Raw genomic sequence first — 16,438 nt, forward strand, 5'->3', positions numbered from 1 at the left:
CATTGAGCATTCTTTTCCTCTCTTTACTTGACCCAGTATTCAAGTGGAAGCTCTCACTCCGTGAACCTGCTAAGGCACATTTCAGTATCCACAAAATGTCTTTCAGGAGAAAACAGCGGGGGCATTGGTGAGCTCTTTTTCTTCTAACCACTCTGCCAGTGAGGCTTAACTTTTCATTCTTCCTGTAGCGGCTTTCAGATATGTATGTCACACGCATTTTACATGTTTGCGCATTTAAACTGAATTTGGAAGGGCCTATATTTCTGGAACATTCTAGCTCTGTTTCCTTGTGACCTAATAGTCTTGCTCTCCAGGGTGAAAGAATAGGATATACAAATGACCATCAAGGAAGCACCTGAGCTGGGACTTAGCATGATGGCGAGAGACCGTTCTGGGTTCATTGGGGGGTTTCCAAGGGAGTTTGGAAACCCTCCTCACATGTCATCTGAAATCTGGGACCACAGTTCTGGCTGGAACACTTGCCTCTAACGCCGCTGATAACCAAAGGGTGTATCCCTGGTATGGGTAACAGTTGTGGGAGGAGGGGGTGGGCTGACAGATAGCCGGATGATTTTAATGTTTATATTCCACTGGGGTAAGCTCTAACAAAGACCCATCATTTCCCAGATAACCAATTCTTTTAAAAGAACATCTGTTGAAACTGGCAATTTACATTCTTCTTGAAATACGGAGCGACATAATTAACCCTCTGGGGAGACTAATATTAGTTTATTAGAGACAATTTCTCGTTCTGTTTATTTTTAACACTAAATGATTTGTTCAGATGGGGAAAAATTTTTTTTTTGGTTGTGGTGGTGGTGGCTTTTATTTGGGGTTGACCTTTCCTTATCAAGGACATACAAGGTAAATAGCCACGTGATAATATATGGTCCCGTGATCATAAACCATGTACCAGTGGAAGCACGTTGGAAGTGTGCGGTGTTGTTTAACATATGAATAACTCCGCATATAGTAACTTTCAGGTACAATGAGTCTATTTTTTTTTTTTTTGAGACGGAGTTTTGCTCTTGTTACCCAGGCTGGAGTGCAATGGCACGATCTCGGCTCACCGCAACCTCCGCCCCCTGGGTTCAGGCAATTCTCCTGCCTCAACCTCCTGAGTAGCTGGGGTTACAGGCACGCACCACCATGCCCAGCTAATTTTTTTGTATGTTTAGTAGAGACGGGGTTTCACCATGTTGACCAGGATGGTCTCGAATCTCTTGACCATCGTGATCCACCCGCTTCGGCCTCCCAAAGTGCTGGGATTACAGGCTTGAGCCACCTCGCCCGGCCCTAATGAGTCTATTTTAAAGGGACCTCACCTGTTATTAATATGTGCGTGCATATGTTTATGTGGTTACCTTTGTCGTCTTTGCCTTGGACTCCTTTGGTGCTCATAAGTGGTGAAACTCTCTCGTGATCACGGCTGTAGCTCCCACAAATCTGTTTACACTCTTCACAATGAGGTCATGGACACTCATTGCTTTCAATGCTGGGCTAGTTTCAGACTTCTGGCTTGTTGTGAAACTGAAGAGAAGGAAGGCAGGGCATTTTGACATGGTGCAACCATGTAAAACAGACGATCCTCTCATTGCTCAGATGTCCTCTTTGAACTGGAAAACACACACTTGAATGCTGAACCATTTGGCCCTCGGTTCTCTGTCCCGCAGCAAACTGTGTTAACTCCTGTTTTCTACATGGTAGCCTTCAACTACCTTTACCAAGTGTCCCTTAAAGTAAATGTGGCTTTTCTTCCCCAGACGCAGGAGTCAGTTACTCAGTCTAGGAAATGGCTCTGAGAACCTCACTCCATCACCATTTGCTCTATTGCAAAACAGGACTCATTAGCAGGAGATCATAAAATAAAACTAGCGATGAGCTCATATGAAAGAGGCATCATGGGTGACTCAGCTTGGCTCACTGGCCCCTGAGCTGGCCCCAGGTGACCGCTCCAGCCTTCTTGCCTTCCACCTCTCCCTCTTGGCCAACTTGACGCTTCAGCCAAACTGAACTGAGCACAGCAGGCTGAGTCATCTGCTCCAGCTGTGCCCTCTCGCCGAGGCTGCCTGCCCTGCTCGTGCTTACTTGTCTGTTGGCAAACGGTTCTCCATCCTTCAAAATCCAGCTCTTGGCATTGTATCTTCCACAAAGCCTTTCCAGACCTTTGCTCACCTAGGCCATTAATCACCTTCTCTCTCAGTCTGCTCGGACACCACGAGGGCTTCTGTATTGTGACTGTGTGGTTACAAGGTCATCTTTCCCCCTGGATGACACGTCCCTTGGGGAAAAGATCAATTTATTTAACCCTGGTGTGGCAACCTAATAGGTGCTCAGTGAACAGTTTCTGAATTTAGTTCTCTCCCTTCCTCCACGCTGATGTATATTTAAGCTCCAGTGGTGCTCGGTGTGTTGTTTTCTTTGTTGTTGTTTATTTCTGAGACAGGGTTTTGCTCTGTTGCCCAGGCTGGAGTGCAGTGGCACAGTCTCTGCTCACTGCAGCCTCCGCCTCCCAGGCTCAAGTGATCCTCCCACCTCAGCCTCCTGAGTAGCTGGGACTACAGGTGCGCACTGCTGCACATAGCTATGATGTCGCGTTTTCAGTGCGGTATATGAGAGGGTGTGTTGCGTACCGGTGGGAGTGATCACAGAATCCCATCAAAATGGGAATCACTGACTCACAACTGGAGTTTGTTCACAAGCTGAGAGATGAGAGCTGAATTTGAAACCCCAGGAGAAAATGTGAGCATATAAAGCCATTTTGAATAACTGTCATTTGTGGAGGAGGACTCCTGGGCCACAGAGGCACCTGTGGCCCCCCTCCTCCTCCACATACACCATTCTCTTGCCTTCCATTTCTCTCTTCATTACCCTCATCAGGATTCAGCAGCCCAGGGTGCTGCTTGTTGATGGACATCTTCACCTGGCTTTCTCCCTGGTCCTGATGTGTTTTAAGCATGGCGGGTGACACTTGCCATTCTCAGTGTACAGAGGGGGTGGGGAGTGTGGGGCTGTGCTTCCGGGTTGGTCTCTCCGTTTTTGAAACTTGGTATTCTCAGATTCGTCAGCTGGTTTCACATGACAAGTAAATGAGCAACCTGGAAGACGGTGGCATTTCCACACACGGAAGCCGACGGTTCCATTAGGTGACAGCGTGTGGACAGCTTTCGGAGGATGGAAGTGAAGGCTGAGCCATAAGCCAGTAGGGGTTGGACAATACACTCATTCTGAAGAGGGGTGTGTGTGCACGCATGTGTGTGTGTGTTCAAACTGTCATTTTTTTCTTCTTTTCTGTCTGCTAGCAAAGTGCGGAAGTTGACCCATGACACGGTACACTGGAAGCACCACCTCTGTGACTCTGGCAATTGAGCCTCCCTTCTCATCTGTGGATAAAACTGACCTCCCAGTGTGCTGGAGTCAAACGTACTCAATGTCCAGTCCACACTGGAATGTTTGCATGTGACGCACAGAAAACTCACCTGTCTACGTCTGGGACCATGGCAGTGAGCAGGAGACAGTCTCTGACCCTGGGGACGAAGCCCAGGACCTGCCAGTAGGAGATAGGCACAGAATCACTGTTCCCCTTCCTTTTCAAAGAAGACTGAATTTATGTTGAAACTTTATATATTGGCTTAGAGAAATTGGCTTGTGGTGCTTATGTGCGCTGAATAATTTTCAGTGACTTACAGAGTTACAATTCAGAGAGTAATTGGTTCTGAGAGAATATGCATAATCACATCAAGGTGTTCCCCCCCCCACCACCATTTGTAGCCTTTTGACAAATTACCGGGGGCCTCATGCCTGCTGGGCCAAATGCTTGCCTGCCTTGATCCTGGGGATGGCGAGTACCCAGTGTGCTTGTGTCCACTTCCCAAAATCCTTTATTCATGACAGACATCACTAATCAATCAGAATCATGCTTCGCACACCACTCCAAGTAGTCATTACTAATCATCTCTAGTCAGCATGGGAGATATTCTTTCCCATCCCGGTAACGTGACATTTTGATGAAAGCAGCATGGTTCCTCCTTCAGAGAACAGACTAGCCCCCTGTACAGCACATGCTTTAGTGAATTTTATGTCTGGAGACTTGCTGCGGTTGGAGAGTGGCCTTCTTCATGGGCGAAGGCTGGAAAAACTTTGAGGCAGTTACCTAGTGGAATAACATATGTTTCCTTCTTCCATTTGCCTGGACCTGACACTCACTCTTTAACCATAAGCCAAAGCCACATACAAAAATGTCCCATGTTAAGAGTCTTTATGTAGGACAGGTGGCTAGCATTATTTGGGTCCTCCAGAAGCTTTCCTGGAAAGAAAGAATTCACTGCAAGATCGACAGGCTTGCCCAGTTTATTTCGGCACGGCTTGATTTGTGCACACAAAGCTTTGGGAACATATTTGTCACATCAAGCTAGGTTTACTTGTGTGAATAGCATGTTTGTTTTATATTTTCCTTAACAGCACAGAAAAGCAATTACATTTGGTCATTCTAGATCCCTACAATGTCAACTGAGTTGTTTCTAAAATACCTTCGGGGTATTTAAGGAGAATTATTCTTTTTACAGGTTCTGGTTAATGACACAGCAAAAATGAAAACAATAATAATAAATGAGCTAGTATGTATATATAGTACTTGCCATGCACTTATATGCATATAAGCATATAACCCACAGCACTCCTTCTGAATACTTTACATAAATGGAACCCTCCCAACAGTCTTGTCCCCATTTTAGAGATGAGAAAACTGAGGCAGATAGATGAGATGTAACCAGGCCAAGAGCATATAGCTGGAATTGTTGTGTGAACCTATAGAGTTCGTGTTCTTACCCACTGCATGAGGTGTGATCATCCTGAATTTTCTTTCCATTTGGATAGATTGATGGTGACACTTCCCTACCAGGTAGAGCAAGGATTCCAGATGGGAAAGTGTATTAGTCCATTCTCACATTGCTATAAAGACATTCCTGAGACTGGGTCATTTATAAAGAAGAGAGGTTAATCGGGTCATGGTTCTGCAAATGTATATGCTTCAGCTTCTGGGGAACGCCCCTGGAAACTTACAATCATGGTAGAAGGTGAAGGGGAGGCAGGCACGGTGTTCACATGGCTCGCGCCAGAGCAAGATAGAGAATGAGAAGGTGCTGCTCACTTTGAAGCAGATCTCAGAGGAATGCTTTCACACGACCGCACTAAGGGGGATGGTGATTAGAAACCATCGCAGAGGACAGTCTGGCCCCCTGTGCAGCACACACCTTTGTGAGGTCCCTCCTCCAACACAGGGATTACAATTCAACATGAGATTTGGGTGTGGGGATACAGAGCCACAACTTTTTTTTAACCAGAAGGTAAAAAAGTTGAGAACCAGAGGCTTAGAGGAGTTTCAAATCTCAAAGTGATGTCTTTCCTTTGGCAGTTTGCGTGGTTCAATAAAAATAAGCTTGATACAGACACAAAGCATTATGCGAACAAAAGGAAATAAAAAACTACAACAAAACAAAACCTTTGTATCTTTTGAAACTTTTTTTTGCAGGCTTCACTCCAAAGATCCTTTGGATTTCAAGTCCAGGTGTCTTCTGTGTGAACCCCGCATATGGACTTTGGCAAGACGGGATCTCCAGGATTTTGCATGGTCCTGGAGTAATGGGCAACGTATCAGTCACTTTTTGAGGAAAATAAATGAGTCAGCACATTGAGCGTTTTGTCAATAAGCTCCTCCCCCCATCTTTATGGTATGGCTTTTCCTGTAATTACAGTCAAGATCCTATAGCCGGAGGAAGGGCCGTCAATTGAGGAAGAGGCTGATGTCCATTGCACGGTGACAGCCCATTCCGAGGGCTTTAGGCCTGTCCTTAGAGAGGCTTGTTATATCCTCTTCAGGTACTTTGCTGCAACCCAGTTCACCACCATCAGATGAATGGAGATCTCTTCTGCTGTGGCTGAACCCAGGGGGTCACGCCCCTTGGACAGATATACTGCAAAGCGAGGATGCTTCATTGATTCGTATTTTTTAAATTAAAAATAACCTACATCTGTGTGCTTATAGGAAAAGATTTAGAAAGATTAGTAGTAGACTTTTGATGGGGTTTTATTCCCAGGGTGTAGGTTTGGGTAGAAAGTCATAGGAAATTGTCTTGTCTTTTTTTTTTCTTTTCTTTTCTTTTTTTTTTTTTTTTTTTGAGATGGAGTCTCACTTTCTCAACCAGGCTGGCGTGCAGTGGTGCAATCTTGGCTCTTTACAACCTTCACCTCCTGGGTTCAAGCGATTCTCCTGCCTCAGTCTCCTGAGTAGCTGGGACCACAGGCCTGTGCCACAGCGCCTGGCTAATGTTTGTATTTTCAGTAGAGACAGGGTTTCACCATGTTGGCCTGGCTGGTCTCAAACCCCTGACTTCAAGTGATCTGCTGCCTGCACCTCCCAAAGTGCTGGGGTTACAAGCGTGAGCCACCGTGCCCAGCCAGGAAAATGGTCACGTTTTACTTTGAACCAGTCTGTACTTGGTTTATTGTATTTTATTTTTCAGTGAATGTGGATTACTTTGATAACTTTCAATCACTATGTAGATAAAGAATCAAATAAACATATCTCTAATTCCCAGAGATCCCTTGATAGAGGAATATCTTTCAATGGATAATCACAGTCTTCTAAACACCTGAAAGGGTGTCTTTTGCTAAATTATGGATTCTTGCTTTTGCTTTAGGATGTTTGGGTGATTGGACTTGTACTTCTTTGAGGCTATTTTTCCACCTGGGGCTATCTGGCTTCACTGACTTTCCTTATTTTCCACACCCCACATTGTTTTATTCAGATTCGCCCAAGTCCCCATTCTGGTTCCCACCTCCCCATCACTGCTGATTGCTTGAAATACCGCTTTTGTCCTCAGGAGGCAGGAATGTTTCCTCCTCCCATTCATTTTGCATTTTCCCGTTGCTTAAAAAAAAAAAAAAAAATCAAGCATATGTTTGCGTGTTCCGCCTCGTCATCTAAAGTTGTAGATAAGTGCCAAGCTGGCAAAGCGTGTACAAAGATCATCGCAGATGTCCTTGTAGTGTTGACCTTATTGGAGAATTTCGTGTCTGTGATGAGCTGTCAATGGAATACAAGGGAGGCATCACGCATGCTAGCAGGCTCTTGGCCTTGTGTGGTGCTTTTCAACTAACTTGACCACTGCCATAGCATCAAAGATGTGTGTACCATTCCATGACCATGGAGTCTCCACTGAATCCATTGGGAAACGAATTTGTCCCATTACTCTGCTTTCTTTAGTGCTTAAGATCTTGAAAGGAAGGATGTATTCTGTGCACCCCAAGTCTCTGCTTTACTCGTGGTGTCAGGAGTCCCTTTAGACACCATCACCGTCAACTCACTATGCAAAACCAAACAAATTACTAGCTTTCTCCTTATGGATTGCAATTGCCATGGCCCAGGGGATGGGAAGTGCATTGAGGGGCAGGGCCCAGGACATGGACAGCTCACTCCTACTTTCTGGGAACACCTTTTGCTGTGCCATCTGCACGGAAGGAGAGGAGTGACTGTTGAAAACAGATGGCCTTGCTCAATGATTCTCTCCTTTCAAGCCACCCAGAAGGAGAATGAAATGCTCACATCAAGGGAGTTAACTATAGCCAATGTGTTAGTGGCAGCAAACTCTGGAAGAAGGCAAGGTCAGAAATTGTTCTGCAGGGAGTTTTGGGGATGTTGGATGCTAAGGCCCAAGCCTTCTGTTGAATGCCTTTGGCTTTGGCAGAAAATAACGGATGACCCTCTGTTAGGTGTGTCTCTGCTCAGTCTTGGGAGACGTGGTGTTTGGGAAGACTCCCAGGCGTCACACATGAGGAAAATGTCCAAAAGATTCCACAAGACAGACCCATTTGTTTTGCTTCGATTATAGCGTTTCCTCCAATTTTATTCCAAAATTGTTCTTTTCTTATCTCACACCAACATGGTAAAACTCTGTCTGTACTAAAAGTACAAAAATTAGCCAGGCATAGTGGCAGGCACTTGTAGTCCCAGCTACTTGGGAGGCTGAGGCGGGAGAATCACTTGAACTCAGGAGGCGGAGGTTGCAGTGAGCCGGGGATCTTGCCATTATACTCCAACCTGGGTGGCAGAGCGGGACTCCATCTCAAAAAAACAAATAAATAATTAAAAGATGTTCTTAGTTGTCCCTCCAGCCCTCCAAAACCCTGGCAACCTATGCATTATTTTAATGCCTTCATAGTTGTTTCATTTCCAGAATGTCATTGAGTTGGAGTCACACGGTATGTAGCGTTTTCAGATTTGATTTCTTTCACTTAGTCATGTGCATATCAGGTTTCTGATATGTGCATATCATGTCTTTTCATGGCTTAGTAAATCATATCTTTTTAGCACAGAATAATCCATTGTCTGGTAGTATCAGGGTTTAACCATTCACTAACTGAGGGTCATCCTGGTTGCTTCCAAGTGTGCGAGATGACATATAAAGCTGCTATAAACATCTGTGTGTAGGTTTTTGAGTGGATGTAAGTTTTTAAGTTATGTGGTTAAATACCAAGAAACATGGTTGCAGGACTGCTTGGTAGGTGTATGTGGGATTTTTAAAAAAACACTACCGGGCCAGGTGCGGTGGCTCAAGCCTGTAATCCCAGCACTCTGGGAGGCCGAGGCGGGTGGATCACGAGGTCAAGAGATCGAGACCATCCTAGTCAACATGGTGAAACCCTGTCTTTACTAAAAATACAAAAAATTAGCTGGGCACGGTGGCACGTGCCTGTAATCCCAGCTACTCAGGAGGCTGAGGCAGGAGAATTGCCTGAACCCAGGAGAAGGAGGTTGCGGTGAGCCGAGATCGTGCCATTGCACTCCAGCCTGGGTAACAAGAGCAAAACTCCGTCTCAAAACAAAACAAAACAACAACAACAACAAAAACGCTACCAAACCATCTATTAAAGTGGCGATGCCATTGTACGTTATTACCAGTAATGAATGGGAGTTCCATGTTCTTGCCAGCATTTGGTGGTGTCCATGTTTTGGATTTTCTCCATTCTAGTAGGTGAGCGGTGGTGTCTCGTCATTTTACCAAGATTTAGTTTTGATTGTACTTATTGAATAAGGCACAGTTACATTTAAAAACAGAGATAAATGGAAAAGTTGCTGATTTTCCTCTGAGTCAGGCCGATCTATCGGAAGCCTGAGAGTTTGGACTCCTGAGTAAATAAGACTCTTCTGATGAAATCTTAGCGTAACCACTGGCCATCAGACAAGAGCCTGGACAAATGCAGCAGCTTCCCTGGTCTGAGTTTATAAGTTCTAAATTCATGAGGCTGGATAAATTTAAGCTGTGAGTTGGTTTGGTGGCGCAGGTGGGGGATACTGATAATGAGTGTCATGCCAGTGACACTGATTATTGAAAGAGTAAGTGGGCATTGTAACTGGATAGTGAACCTAAGTAACATCTTTGTATTGCCCTTCCAACACCTGGCATGACTGTGTATTTAGTAAATACCTGTTTGATTAGCTCTGATCAGTCTTCATGATTGGGGTTCCAAAATGCAGACTCTCAGCACTACATTACAGGGACAGTGGCTGGGCCTGAAGATGTCACTCTTAGCTGTTTTTCACAATGAAAGGTTGTTTCAAAATAAATAAATGGCAGATTAATTACACATCAGAATTGCTGAGACTTACAAAAAAAAAAAATCCCTACATTTTAAAGGGAATTTGGTATTTTTAAGAAAGCATCAAGGTTGCCCCCATGAAGCGGGGGAAGAAAAATAATGCAGTTAGACTTCGTAGAGTGTATTTTGTGGTGTATTCTGATTTCTGTGTAAATTGCATGCTGTAATTCACGGAGCTTACTCCACAGCTTTCACAGTTTATAGAGTGGAGGTAGAGGAGGCGTGTCCCTTCCCACCCTTTCCCCACCTAGGGACAGGGTTTTCAGGAGGAGCCCCTTTTCTAAACCACACATGCCCTGCTCACAAAGGTTATGATAAAACTCTACCCACTGAGATGCCCAAGATGTAAGGCTATTTATTGGTGGGGAGTTGAAGATTATAGAGCCAGAGAAAGGGCTGCACGCCTTTGGCCTAAAGCAACACACAAGCATCGGGAGCTTTTCATGGCAAGAAGAATTCTAAAAGCACGGTTGGTTCACTGATTGAATAAAGGAGAGCAGTAGCATTTATTTAGGCTGATCTCTCTCTCTTTCTCTGTTTTTCTCTATTTCTCACTTTCTCTCTTTTTAAGTAGAGACAAGGTTTTGCTCTGTTGCCCAGGCTGCAGTGCAGTGGCATGATGGCATGATTAGATGTCACCATAATGTTGAACTGGTTTCAAGCAGTCTTCCTGCCTTGACCTCCCAAAGCACTGGGATTACAGGCAGGGGCCACTGTTACTAGCCTTGTTTTCTTCTTAAATACAAATGCGACTTCCTGGGTCTTCTCTCCTTTGCTGGCACTGAGAGATCAGCATAATAATGATAGTTAAGATGGACTTGAAGAAGGCTAACGGAGTACTTCTGAAGTCTTTTCATCTCTTAAGTATGTGAGGTTTCTTAATAGTTTGGCTCATGGCAAAAATGGTTTTATTGTCGTTTCATTCTTGTGGAGTCAATAAGTAATTGAGTTTGATGCACACCAAGCTTTCCTAATATAACAGCTGTGTGGGCCCTTCTCTTCCCATGCGACACCTGATGAGACAGTGTAGCCAGCACTCAAAGGTGTCTGGGCTGAACCTGGCTCAGTGAGATGGCTTTGCTTGGGGCGGGGTGGTGGAAGAGCAGGAAGCTAAGGCCACTCTTTTCCATGTGGCCTTGCTCCTGATGGCGGCACGGCACACATGCTGTGCAGACTTTCTGGATAGGTTTGGTCCCGGGGAGAACCCCTGGCCGTCCACCAGCCCCTTGTTCATAGTCTAATTTTCCTTTGGCTTCTGTCTCACCTCTTCACTTTTTACCTTAGCTAACCTTTCTAAGTGGTCAAGTGGGACTCAGGGAGATTTTTCCATCCTTTGGAGACTGGCAGTGGCTACACATCACTCTCAGCTGTCTCCTTGGTTTGTGATGCTGGGTGGTGGACAGGCGTCCCGTCTCCTGGCTCAGGGCCCCTCTGCCAGCTCTTAGGAGAGCACTGATTATACCATCTGCTAGTTGTTTGTGCGTTTGACTCTCCTCCCTGTTAGGCTTCGACTCCGTAAGTATAAGAACCATGTCTTACTTCGTTAAAATCTGTAGCTCCAGTATCCAGCACAAGACTTGGTACCCAGCCTCTGTCAAATCCATCCGTAGAAGGCCTTGGTGAGAAAAAGAGGTCAAGGCAGTGGAAGTCCGATTGTCTCTGGATGCTGAGAACTTTAATTTCTTGCAGGACCCCTCCCTGACATTCCATCTTTTGCACTATAAATAGACATTCCTGGCTTTGCCTAAATCGGATTAAGTAGTCCCAAATGCTCCTTACCGTTTCGAGGCCTCGCTGAGACTCATTTTGAGTCTTTAAAGAAAGAGGTAGAGGGATGGAGACGAAGTGGGTCAAAACCTGGTGTCTACCTCTGGGAAAAGACAGCGCAACGCAGCACAACAGCCAAGCAGACTAGCATGCCTCTAAGCACGTGCTGAGGGTTTTGGTGTGCCGTGAGCTCATGCTGAACCAAGGATGCTTTTCGGTGTAGCATTTTGCCAGCCCTGGCAGGCCACTGCTGCAGTCAGTGCAGTGCTAATGGTGTGTGTGACTGTGGGGAAAGGAGGGGCTTTAAAATAAAACAGAACGTGTGAACTGCTTGGCATTTGCGATGGGTGTTAAGTCTCCATTCCAGGTGCCAACAATAAATTGAATTATTCCCGCCACCATTCAGTTCTACTCTGCACAAAACACAGCCAACATTTTTGCATTTCTTTCTTCCTTCCTCTGTTTCTTCTTTCTTTCCTTCCTTTCTCCCTTCATCTATCTTTTTTCCACTTTTCTTTTGTTTTTTTTTCTTTAAGATTGCTGCATGCTGCCGGGTTTGGTTAAGCACAGTAGCATTTCGCCATGTCAAGCCAGCCACACTAGGATGTGCCAGGTGCATCCTGCTAGAACACCTGGCTGAGACTCTGACAGCATTTTCCTGTGTCTGAGGGTAGGGTAGGGCGGGTAGGTGACTCATTACAATTTACAAAATGTAGGGCTCAGCTTGGGTGTCATCTTGCTTATTTCAAGCCGTCTTCCAGCCGGACTAGCTTTTCGGGAACACATGTATACTTGTGCTGGAAGCCCCAGTAATATCATTTAATTCAGAAGCTTTCTTCTCTGATGAATTATTCAGGCAATGTGTTCCGAAATTGTCATTGATCAGTACAAACCCAGAGAGCATGTATAACAGCGCCTGTGTTGGGCCTGCGAGGAGTCAATATTTTCTGGCTCAAAGAAGTTCTGAACGAAAGAATTCAAAGCCAGTTGGTCTCTTCCTCTGGATGCAAAGTAATGCAGGTCCCACGCATAGGTTTGCTGGTGCTTAGCTTGGCTTAAAATCCAGCCAGGGAAATATGCTTCGCCCTGCTGGGGTGCAGGTCGGGGAGGCTGTTATTCAAAAGGGAAGAATGCTGGGCAGGACAGAGGGTCAGCGGAATGGTAGGGATTCAAGTTCTCAGTGAATGCTCACAAATTTCTGAACTATGAACATAAATACCCTCACTGCAACATGTTTTCTTTTTTCTTTTAATAATGAAAAACTCGTGTGGAGTAGCGCCTGCCTGTTTTGTGTGTGTGTGTGTGTGTGTGTGTGTGTGTGTGTGTGTGTGTTTTTAAGCAGACACCATTGGTTCAGATGTCTTTGTGTAAACATTTTGGCATTCTTTGTGAAAATCATCAGATTTTCTAGAGCTCAAGATGAACACCTCTAGCTGGCTGTCGCAGTGTCCAGGTACCTAGGAAGGTGTAGAAAATTCAGACTGCCTGCAAAATAGCTCACCCAGCTTTTCCTCAGAGGCCCGGCCTTTTTGCTGGCTCTCCTCACCTTGGGCTGTATGTTAGAACCACCTGAGAAGTTATTTTTCTTTTTAATTTTTTTAGGGGAGGATGGAGACTTGCTCTGTCACTCAGGCTGGAGTACAGTGGTGCGATCTCAGTTCACTGCAATCTCCACCTCCTGGGTTCAACGATTCTCCGGCCTCAGCCTCCCAAGTAGCTGGGAGTACAGGTGCCTGCCACTATGCCTGGCTAATTTTTGTACTTTTAGTAGAGGCGGAGTTTTATCATGTTGGCCAGGCTGGTCTCGAACTCCTGACCTCCAGCGACGCACCCACCTCGGCCTCCCAAACTGCTCGGATCTGAGAAGCTATTTCAAACCAGATGCCTTGGGCTAATTAAATTTTTAATTAATTAAGATCTGTGATGGGGGAAGATGTTGGGGTGGGTTTGGGGTGGCAATGAAAGATCAAACCCACTGTGATCCTAAGTGCCCATCATCAGATTTCACATCTCCGGGGACAAATAAGTGCTCTCAGAGTTTCCTTAGAAGGTTTCTGGGGGTTTGAACCTGAGTCCCATCCCCTTCACAAAAGTAGGACTGGCATCCTAGCCTGACTCAGGGTTTTCGCATACCTCTCTGAATGCCAGCACTGTTCTCTTCTTCCTATACGTGTCCTCCCTCCCAAGCACACATCCTTGCAGCTTTGCGGGCATATCTTCCCTTAGCCCTCCAATGTCCCTCTCGTTTTCTTTAACAGTTTTATTGATATATAACGCGGCCACCATAGAATTCATCTTAGAATTATATACTTACAGTGTACAGTTCCATAGCTTTTAGTATATTCACAGAGTTTGTACCCACCATCACAATCACTTGTAGAATATTGTCATTAACCCAAGAAAATAACCCTCAGTCATCACCCCAAATACCTCCTCTCCCTAGCTCCTGGCAACCACTCACCAATCTCCTTGCTGTTTCTCTGGATGTACCCGTCCTGGACATCTCTTAGATAGAATTATGTGTGAGCAGTCTTTTGTGTCTGCTTTCTTTCCCTTAGCATCATGTTTTGAATGTGTATCCCTGTGACAGCATATACCAGTTCTTCGTTTCTTTTTGTGGCCAAGTAATACTCCATTGTATGGATATACCACATTCTGTTTATTCATTCATTAGTTCATGGACTTTGCGTCATTATGAATAATGCTGCCGTGGCCATCTGTCTAGTCCACAAGTTGTCGTGTGGACTTCTGTTTTCATTCCAGTATCCTTTGATGGCACGTCTTCGCGGTTGTGTCTGTGACACTGGGGAAGTGTCTTAAAATGTTTTGCATCAGAAAAAAGTCATCATTGCGAAGGCGAACAGCTCTTGAAAAGGGGACCGGGATGCTTGGGTGATTCTTTTTATGCTCTATGTACCATAAGACCCGTTAAGTGTTAATGGCTGAGCAACTCCGTAGGTGTAGAAGGACAGTGATGGCGTTTTCTGTTCTGGGCCTCCCTGCTTTCAGTGATAGCAAGGAGTAAAATGAGACGGTTTCTGAGAGAGGAAGGTGCTGCGATCTTTGATTACTACGCAGCTTCGGCAGTATGTGTATGATTAATGAGCCCACATTTCAGACATTCCCATTTAATATATTTGAGTCTTCTAACAACATTGCTTTTCATGTGTTGCGGACTGTTTTTGAGATTTATGAGGCCTCACTAGCAAGCGATGTGTGTCTGGATTAAGAGAACCTGAGAATCTCTGTTTATGTCTGACCCCAGGAAATTCCCTTTAAGCTGCTTATCGGAGGAGCATGCTGAGAGCATCATGGGAAGATGTAGCCCTCCATTCCCTGGTAAAATCTGGAATCTGCTCTCATTTCATTTTCTCTGAACTGAAAATAAGCGAACAGACCCTCAGGTCTACCTGTAAGTTAAGTCTCTTCCAACTGTTCCACTTTTGTAAATGTAGTTTAAATAATACCTATGCTGAAATTTCAATATCCCCTCATACTCCTGATCTTCAGTGTGCAATTCACATATAATTCCTTACTGTAAAAAATAAAATAAAATTTAAAAATAAATCACTTCAAGTTTATTTTAGTAAACTAAATGCATCTTTAATTTTACTCACAGCCAAGTGACTCTTTATTTGCTCTCTAAAAGCATCATCATCAATGTGCCACGATCTATGTCTTTGCATTTGTAAAATTGAAAGAAAATTTCCACATCAGTCAAAATAAGGTTTCTTCTTAAAGATATTCACGAGGTGCAGAAACACTTACATGTGTATATGCATGATTTCACCACCAGGGGGCATTGTGGTTTGACTGTCCATTTAAACAGCCTGCGTTCTATCAGTTTACCCAGAAAATAGAAGGCCTGCGAGTATTTCTGATTCCTTTCAAGAACGAATCATATCTGGAAGAGAACAGATGTCGATTCTTTTTCCTCACTAGCAAACAGTAGTGTTGTCAAATTTGCTAAACTTAGCCAGTTGAAGATTAACATGCAGTATATAATATGCATGCGCCTAAGTGTACAATAAATAGTAAATCACATTTTTATGCTTTCTCTGAACTTGGAAGCTGCAAGTTATGTTTTTTTTATTCCCTGGGTGTGATGAAATAAATAACATTCAAATACATTTTAAAGATGTCAGTCAGGGGGAAAAAAAGTGCTTGGCAACTGTGTTTGATAGATTTCTTTTATGATTAATTCTCCTATTAAGTTTTAATGACTTTAAAGATATAAAGCTCAAAACCACAAAACTAGGCATGGTTAATAAATAACCGAAATACCAGGTGTATAGAAATGCATCTGTGGAAAAATGAAATTATATATTCTCTAGGATGTATTAGGCAGCGGCTTTTTGGCAAGTCTAGGGGGTACAGTATCCCTGAAGGGGGTGGGGTGGGGGGAAGGTTTAAAAACAGTGAACTAAAGAAGATTGTTTTTCTTAGAGAAATTCCCATGAGAAAGGTACTTTGTAGGATTCACACATGTAAATTACATTGCTGTGAGCCCATATTTATTAGCAAGGTTGATCTGGAATGAGTTTGTCCGTCTCAGATTTTTAAGGATCCTTGTACACATTTTCCAGGGTTTCCGCTTCTCAGTTTTCTCTCTGGGTTGCTGGGGCATGGAAAGTACGTTGCTGGGGCATGGAAAGTACATTCCTGTTTTGTTTTGCAAATGCTCGACAGACTGGCTTGTCCCAGAAGTGGGTGTCATGGTGCTAGTGTCTTAGTCATATCTTTCCTTCCCCTTTAGCACCCAGAACTTACCAGGTCATATTTAGCACCCAGAAATATGACTCTGTTTATCTTGAACACATTTCTCTGTATCGGGGAGGATGAGCGAATTAATTCTAGTTTCTCAATTGCGAAAGGGAGGCTTGGCATGGGGCTTGGAACCGTGCCACGGACGCATGAAACCTCCCCATCTACAGGCCAAATCCAGAGCTTAAGCATTCATGCTCAGGGCTCTCTGTGGTAGGCAACAGCTGGATTATTTACTTTCTAGAACATC

At 44.5% G+C, this 16,438-nt stretch overlaps 1 protein-coding gene and 1 long non-coding RNA gene across 15 annotated transcripts in view; one reads left to right on the forward strand and one right to left on the reverse strand.

Annotated features, from left to right (window-relative positions):
- Nucleotides 1–16,438, forward strand: part of WWOX (WW domain containing oxidoreductase) — a 1,143,691-nt gene that overhangs the window by 410,494 nt on the left and 716,759 nt on the right. For 3 of the 14 annotated variants that reach the window (XR_013530200.1, XR_013530201.1, XR_013530202.1), the window contains one exon: nucleotides 3,303–16,438. This exon is cut by the window's right edge and continues 193,618 nt beyond it. The exons of the other annotated variants lie outside the window; for them this stretch is intronic. The gene's annotated coding sequence lies outside the window, so the exon portion shown is untranslated. The remainder of the gene's footprint in view (nucleotides 1–3,302) is intronic. 14 annotated transcript variants of the gene reach the window in all.
- Nucleotides 1–16,438, reverse strand: part of LOC144580548 (uncharacterized) — a 19,355-nt gene continuing 2,917 nt past the window's right edge. Inside the window, exons 2-3 of the long non-coding RNA XR_013530222.1 lie at nucleotides 9,486–9,590; nucleotides 1–8,122 (exon numbers count right to left, since the gene is read on the reverse strand). This is a non-coding gene — a long non-coding RNA (uncharacterized LOC144580548). The remainder of the gene's footprint in view (nucleotides 8,123–9,485; nucleotides 9,591–16,438) is intronic.

The sequence above is a fragment of the Callithrix jacchus genome, chromosome 20 (genome assembly GCF_049354715.1).
Source record: "Callithrix jacchus isolate 240 chromosome 20, calJac240_pri, whole genome shotgun sequence".
Taxonomy (NCBI): Eukaryota; Metazoa; Chordata; class Mammalia; order Primates; family Cebidae; genus Callithrix; species Callithrix jacchus.